Below are 8344 nucleotides of genomic sequence, written 5' to 3' on the forward strand. Positions count from 1 at the left end.
AGAACAAGTGCTCCCCAACCCCAAAGGTGGACGGGACCCAGGAGATCAGGACCAGGAATACTCACTCACTCACTGGTGGTAGTCGGCGCTGCGGCTCCATAGGTGTAATCTGTGGAGAGAAGGCGAGAGGAGTTGCGCAAGAGTTGGGGTGAACATAAAGGATTAAGGGAGAGGGAGGATGTAGGGAGCTTGGTGGGGAAAGCAGAGGGGAAGAGGGGAGGGGAAGAGGGGAGGGGTGTTCAGGGGGGAGGCAACAAGATGGAAGGTGGCTGGACCCAGTGATCACACAGTGATGAGAAGACTGATCCCAGACCAGAAGCATAGAGAGATGGATCATAGCTCACTTTAGAGCAACGGAGGCAACACAGAACTCTGACTGGGAGAGAGAGTGTGGCTGTAGCACAGCCGCTCACCACTGACGTAGAGGCTGTCCCCGTCCAGGGTGAGGGAGCCCAGGTGGGTGACGCCCTGGGTCTCATGGCACGGCTCCCAGTAGAGTCACTCTCTGTCCAGCCCGGGACCTGCGGGGGTCAGAGTGGAAGGTGCAGATGATGTCCACCCCAGTGGCTGCCCCACCCTTCTCAAGCCTGGGGGAGGGAGAACCTGGGGACATGGAATACTGAGCAGGGGTCCTTCTGGGTGTGGAAAGCGAGAGAGGGGAAGGGAGGAGGCTGAGGGAGAGGCTGAAGGGGCTGCTCTGATGTCTGGAGGGGCTCTCCTCGGTGTCTCCCATGTGAGACAACCCCCTCACAAGTAAGGCCTGACTTCCTGTAGGATGTGGAGCGGGGCCTGTGAGTGACAAAGAGGGGTGAACACACAGACCTGGGTGAGGGGGTGCCTGCAGCTCTGCACGGACAGCAGCGAGGAGCACAGTCTCTGCCCTGTGCCATCTGACACATGCAGGCAAGAAAGTACCGTTACGTTCTCTCGGTTCTACACTCCAAGGTCTTTTCTTTCTATTTCTGTAATACTCCACAGCCATCACCCAGGCCTAGGGAACAATCATCTTATTCCTAATCTTATTCCCAGCACCTCCCATCTTGCCTCTTAAGTCTACATTCTTAACCATGAAATCCATTTGAACCAACGTGCTTAGAGCAAACGCTAATCACATCATCCTTCTACTCGCATCTCTCCAGAGTCTTCCCACTGGTCTTAGAACAGAGTCCCAAGTTACCCCTGATCTGGTCCTGCCTGTCCCCCATCGCCGGCGTGGCTCACACCCCTCCCCCTGTGTTGACTCGGCTCAGCCATCCCTCTTCTCAGTTCATGGACACACCAGGCTCTCTGCTTCAGGGGTGTCCTCATGCGGGTCCCTCTGTCTGAAACGCTCTCTTGAACACACTCCCACACCCTCACTCCAGTCTAACCCTCCAACTAGCTAAATCCTGTCCAAACTCTAGCTCTCAAGCTAAATATCAGTCCTTCTCAAGAGGGCTTCCCTGCCCCCTCAGGTTGAGTCCCCTTGTGCCAAACTCCCACATCACTCTCATCATTAACTGTCTAAAATCCAAATTCCCAAATACAATATAAATTCCACGGAGGTGGGACAAGGTCTCTCTGGTTCTCCAGGTCCCCATGCATGTGGCCCAGGGCCTGGCTCATCAGATGAGGAACCATCCCAGTTTGTCTAGGACTGCCCTGGTTTGAATACTAAAAGTCCTGTGTCCTGGAAAACCCCTCTGTCCTGAATAAACGAGGATGGTGGGTCACCATAAATTATAAACTCAAAGACTATCTATTGCATGACAAGCACACATTCCCCTCAAGAACATCACAGGAAAGCTAGAATGAAAAAGGCACACACACATACACACACAATTAGTAGAGGCCAACAACTAAATACAAAATTACTTAACAAGATTCTCTGCAACGTGAATCACCAGACCGTTATTTCAGAAAAGTTTCAAGAAACAAAGTTAATTCCCTTTAGAAGGCAAGGTGGTGAGGACAGGTTTTTTAGAGACTAGTGCCCTGCCCTGCAATCTACAGTGTTGCTTAGTACTCCTCCAAATGATTTGAAATGTCATAAAGAAAAAAATGCTCAAAATAAATCTGGCTACTGGCAAATTCAATGTCAAATTTGTTATTAATACAAAGAAGTTCCAATCATCTTTTTCCCTGAATGTTCCTTTATTTCAAATTTTTGTGGAGGATTTATAGGACTTTAGAAGTCAAGTTGAATGGGTCTAAGGAATGTTGCTGAGTATCCCTGCTAATATTTAATGGGATGTCTTCTAATGCTACATACACACGCAAAACATTTCTGTATTTATATTATATATAAATCCTGACTTTTGAGTATTATGCAATGCAAGTAAATCTATATTTTCTACTATAATACACATTTGCAGTTACTTACATTTGTTTTATGTGTTCTTATTTGCATATAACTGTACTTACTGAAATATTTACCACACACAACCACACACAGCTTACCATCTTTCCCTTGAATATAATCCATGAAACATCAATAATTTTTCTCAAGATACCCTCACTCTCAGTGTCCATGTGGTGACAACCTGAGCCCAGGAAAGCCCACTAGCAGGTCTTCTGCACAGCGGAGGCTGCCGGAACCTGCTGGTACCAGGTCCACAGGGTACTCACCTGGTCACACAGAAATCCATGGATCAGCGAGGACAGGTGGACTCTGAGCCTGCTTTCACCTCAAACTTGAGCTCCACGGATGCTTTTTGTGTCTGAGGGGGGAAGAAAAGCGCAAACAAGCTTTTGAGGCCTTTTCTAGGGTGTTGGATGGAAATGCCACCCAATTCACTTTTCTTTTTTGTATTTACTGATGTAACTGTAACTGTTGGCTGAAACTGGATTTTCCCGATTCCTATGCAGTCACCTGCTCCCCAAGATGGGAGGAAGCAGCTCCGTGCTGTGTGCACTTGTGTCGCTCAACTCACTTGGCTGGACAGAGACTTTTTGCTGACTCTGGACCCTTTAAACAAGCTTGTCATTTAGGGCCCCTGTAAGTGACTCGCTGACTTGTAAACAATTTCCACACTTCATTCAGGGCTCGGGAGATTTTCAGGCCCTGGAGCAGCTTTCCCAACCTCGGCACCACTGACATCTGGGGCCGGATGATTCTCTGTCGGGCCGTCCTGGGCCCTGGAGGACGCTGAGCAGCATCCCTGCCTCCCCCTCTAGATGCCAGGAGCGCCCCCATTAGTAACAACCCAAACACCGCCTCCAGACGCGGATAAGCCCCCTGGGGACAAAATCACACGGAGGACGGTGACGGGGACTCTGAGGAGGGGCCGGCGGCGCCCGGAGCCGGGAGGAACAGCAGCCTCGGGCGCCCTGAGCGAACAGCCCGGGGAAACGAGGCTCCGGGGGGACGGGGGGACGCCGGGCCGTGACGGGGCTGCCCGCGGCCGAAGCTTCTCCCTGGACCGCGACCGGAGCCGGGACCGCCCGCCACTCACCGCGGGTCGCCCCTTCGGCCGAAGGTCCAGGGGAATCCCGTCCGCGCCGAGAAGACTGGACACACCGCGCAGACCTCCCGCTCCATCCAGGGCGCCGCCCGCGCTTCCGCTTCCGGTCTCGGGCGGGCGTTCTGGGAGGACGGACGTTTGGGGGCTCCGGCCGCGGGGGGACGGGGCGGGGCGGGGCGGGGCGGGGCCTCTCACCCCAGCCTCGGGGGAGGTGTCTAGTTTCTAGAGTTAATGTGAGACCGGTCCGCGGGCTGGGTCAGCACCAGGGACAGGGACCAGGTCTAGGGGCGGGGCTGTGGGTGGAAACCAGTTCTAGGGGCGGGGCTGTGGGCGGGGACAAGGGTGCGGGCGGAGCCCGGGACCTGGCGGGGAGAGACGGAAAGAGCCGAACTGTGGCGCGAAATCGGAGAGAGACGAACCCGAACCGCTGAGCCGAGGAGCGGCTGAAGATAATGTCAGTTTTATTTCATCCTTTCCAATAAATCATTCCTTTTGTATCATTTCCTGCCAATATTGCATCAAGCAGGGCCTCCAGTGTGTGTTTCGTAGAAGCAATGATAATGAACGTTCTTCTCTTATCCTTGATTTCAACACTGCACCATAAAGTTTGACTCTGTAAATACTCTTTATGAGATTGACAGAGTTCCCTTCTATTCCTGATTTTGTAAGAGTTGTTTTTGTTGTTGCTGTTTATTTTTTAATACACAAATGGTGTTGAATTTAATTAAATGTCCTTTTCTGCAGTTATCGAGGTTATTATTTCTCCCTTTTCAGGGACTAGAGTACTGAATTACATGGCATGACCCAAGCTTAGTCATGATATGGCCTTCTTATAAAATATAGCTGGATTTGGAATGCTGATTTGATTTTTATTTAGGGTACATGAACTTAATTCAAGAAGGAGAGTGGCCTCTTATAATAGTCAATTACTAAATTGACTAAGGAAGCATTTCAACTCTGCAGTTCTCATCCAGAGTATTTCCTCGGATGAAGAACGGACATAACAGAGAGGTAGAGAAAGTCTCTGTAAAGCATATACTCACCTGTCTCATTGGAAATCTCATTCTCTGGGCAGGGAGTGCAGTGAAAACAACAGAAAGCCTCTCTCTCCTGAGGGCTCTTCCTAAATCCAGGACTACAATTCTCCCTGCATAAGGAGCATGAAGTCTGGAGATAATCAGATACCTGTTGGTAACAGCTGTGACTTTTAACTAATTTTCTAATAACTAGAATGTTTTAGATTATTGGGCATTTAACAAATATATATATATATATATATATATTTTCATTTTCTGAGGAAGATTCACCCTGAGCTAACATCTGTTGCCAATCTTCCTCTATTTTGTTTGTGGATTGCTTCACTCCTTTCCATGGCTGCCTAATATTCCAATATATAGCTATGTCACATTTTGATTATTCATTCATCCATTGATAGACATCTAGGCTCTGTTTACCTTTTGGCTATTGGGAATAGTGCGTCTGTGAATGGTTTTTACATTTTTAAATGGTGAAAGAAAGTCAAAAGAAAAATAATATTCCATGACACATGAGAAGTATATGAAATTCAAATTTTGTTGTCCACAGATAAAGTTTTATTGGCACCCAGCCACATCCATTCACAACATCTATGGCTGCTTTCACATTATAACACTGGAGTTGCAACAGTGACCCTATGGCTTGCAAAGTTGAAAATATTTACTACCTGGCCCTTTACAGAAACAGTTCCTAAACCTTCGGCGAAGGAATCAGAAGGTTCATTATTAGTCATCTCCTTTGCAAGCTCTGCTTGGATGAAATATTAATGCTCTCTTGTTTCCTCTTATTATGTTCTCTCACATTTGCGGGCTGCAGACAAATTAAGAGAGAGCCTCATTGTAATATCCTGTAAAAATAATATATGTACATATTTGTATGCAGTGTATAGTAATAGTGATAGTAGCGGATAGATATTTACTGTGTACATCCTACTCTGCCAAATGCTTTCCGTGCATTGTTTCATTTAGTCCTCAAGATAACTGTGTGAAGTAGACAAATATTTTTTAGTAGACGAGAAAACTGAGGGTCAAAGAGACTGTCAATAGTTAAGGTCACATATTACATGGTTGGATCTGGAATGCGGATGTTATGGCTGAATTACGTCTCCCCAAATTGGTATGTTGCCGCCCTAACCCCCCGGGACCTTAGAATGTGACTGTATTTGGAGACAAGGCATTTAAAGTGGTGATTAAGGTAAAATGAGGTCATTAGGGTGGGTCCTAATCCAATATGAGTGGTGTCCTCATAAGAAGAGGAGATTAGGACACAGACATGCACAGAAGGGAGACCATATGAGGACACAGGGAGAAGGTGACCGTCTGTAAGCCAAGAAGAGAGGCCTCAGGAGAAACCAACCCCACTGACACCTTATCTCAGAATTCCAGACTCCAGCACGGTGAGACGATAAATGTCTGTTGTTTAAACCACGTAGACTGTCATATTTTGTTACAGCAGCCCTAGCAAACTAATCCTGTGAAACTCATGCGATCTGCCAGAAAAGCCAGTCCTCTAAGCTCACAGAATTTATTGTCCCTGATTTGGGCTGTACCCTTCAGATGTCCCTCTCCTTCTAGAACCTCTTCCTTCTCAGAGGCTTAGGCCTGGAGGCTCATGTTTTTTCTTCTCTAGATTCTTGCAGATCCACTTCCCTGAAATTCTGGCCCGTGGGCCCTGTGCTTGGGGAGCAAATGTGATGATGTATTATTTTCCTCTCCAAGCTTCTGCACTTTCACATCTTCCTCTGGTTCTACTTCTGGGAGTGTCTGAAGGTCTAGGGTGACAGTTCTTCTAGCTGTTCCTTCTGCCTTTGAGATAGAATGATAAGTAAGAGCATTCGTGGAACTGAGTTTCTGCAGTAATCTGCAGAGGGAGCGTGTGTGTCCAGCAGGGCTTGCAAACACCAGGAATCTGCTCCAAGGGGGTGGGAAAGCAAATTGTGACACATTCACAGAACAGCACACAATGTAGATTGAAAAGAGTGTGGCCGAGCTCTAACTATTGCTAAGGAAGGGGTTTCCAAGAAATATTTCTTATCAGTCAGGGTGCAATTAGGAAATAGAAACTGTACACATTTTTATTGTTTTATCTTGATTTTTAAGGAAGTATAGCTAGAGGTTATATTTTAGCTTTCTAAGGTCAAATGTATTTATCTTTGTGAAATGAGATCAAGCCCCATATGAAAACAAATTTAAGAGACTGCGATTCTCTGGAGAAACTCAAAATCATGTCTTTTGGTCCCTTTGTATAGCATAAAATAATTTTGTCCCTTTATATAGAATGGGCAATAAAATAACTTGGCAGAATGGTGGGCACTCTTTATTTTGGAGCCAATCTTATCAACTTTTGGAGGGATGATTCACATACAACACACGGCTTCCTTTCACAATGTAAAATTTGCTGTGTTTTGACAACCTCTGTCACAATCAAGATAAAGAACATTTCCATCATCCCCCTCAATTTCCTCGAGGCTTTTTCTGATACATCCCTCCCTCTGCTTCACCCTAGGCCACCATTGATTTGTTCCTCCTCTCTCCCCTATATATGGTTTGCAACCTCTAAAATTTCCTATTGTTGGACTGTGTGATGGCTAACTTTATGTGTCAGTTTGGCTAGACTGTGGGGACTAGTTGTTTGGTCAAACACCAGTCTAGGTGTTGCCGTGAAGGTATCTTTCAGATGTGATTAACACTTAAATCAGCAGATTTTGAGAAAACCAGATGGCCCTCCATAATGTGGGTGGGCCTCATCCAGTCAGTTGAAGGACTTAGAAGCAAAGATTGAGGTTTCCCAGAGTGGAAGGAATTCTTCTTCCAGACAGTAATGTAGAAATACAGAAATTCTGCCTGAGTGTCCGGCCTTCAGCCTCAAGACTAGAGCATCAACTCTCACCTGAGTCTCCAGCCTGCTGGCTTGTCCTACAGATTTTGGACTTGCCAACCCCCACAACTGCATGAGCCAATTCCATAAGATCTCTCTCTCTCTCTTCTATTGGTTTTGTTTCTCTGGAGAACCCTGACTAGTACAGAACTATTCCAGCATTTACTCTTTTGTGTCTTTTATGTCAGATTTCTTTTCCTCAGCATAATGTCTTAGAGATTCATCCACATCATTGAGCAAGTCAGCGCTTCATAGTGTAGATGTATCACCTATCAATGGACGTTTGGGTTCTTTCCAGTGTTCAGTGATTGTGAATAAAGCTGCTGTGAACATTTGTGTGTGAGTCATTCTGTGGAGGTATGTTTTTATTTCTCTTGGATAAATACCATGTGATCCAGTAATCCAACTTCTGGGTACATATGCAAAGGAAATGAGAACAGGATATTGAAAAGATATCTGCACCCCCATGTTTATTGCATCATTATTCACAATAGCCAAGATGTGGGGACAACCTGTCTGTCAACAGAAGAATGGATAAGGCAGATGTGACATATATATGATGGAATATTATTCAGCCATGAGAAAGAAGGAAATCCTGCCATTTGTGACAATATGGATGGACCTTGAGGGCATTATGCTAAGTGAGATAAGTCAGACAGAGAAAGACAAGTACTGTATGACCTCACTTATAGGTGAATCTAAGAAAAGCTGAACTTGTAAAAACAGAGAGTAGAATGGTGGTTTCCAGGTGCTGGAGTGTTGGTGCAATGGGGAGATGTTGTCCAAAGGGTACAAACTTGCAGTTATAAGATGAATAAGTTCTTGGGATCTCAAGCACAGCATAGTGATTATAGTCAACAATACCGTATTGTTTACTTTAATGTTGCAAAGAGACTAGATTTTAAATGTTCTCACCACAAAAAAGGATTGATAATCATGTGACATGATGGAGATGTTAACTGATGCTGCAGTGGTAATCATGTTACAAT

The 8344-nt window shown here is 46.1% G+C and overlaps 1 long non-coding RNA gene across 1 annotated transcript; it reads right to left on the minus strand.

Moving 5' to 3' along the window:
* Positions 1-87: 87 nt before the first annotated feature.
* On the minus strand, positions 88-2744 carry LOC131401622 (uncharacterized). The gene is made up of 3 exons (XR_009217805.1): positions 2608-2744; positions 414-521; positions 88-109 (listed from the first exon to the last, which is right to left on the minus strand). It is a non-coding gene; the product is annotated as an uncharacterized LOC131401622 (long non-coding RNA).
* Positions 2745-8344: the final 5600 nt, after the last annotated feature.

The sequence above is a fragment of the Diceros bicornis genome (assembly GCF_020826845.1).
Source record: "Diceros bicornis minor isolate mBicDic1 chromosome 12 unlocalized genomic scaffold, mDicBic1.mat.cur SUPER_12_unloc_1, whole genome shotgun sequence".
Lineage (NCBI taxonomy): Eukaryota > Metazoa > Chordata > Mammalia > Perissodactyla > Rhinocerotidae > Diceros > Diceros bicornis.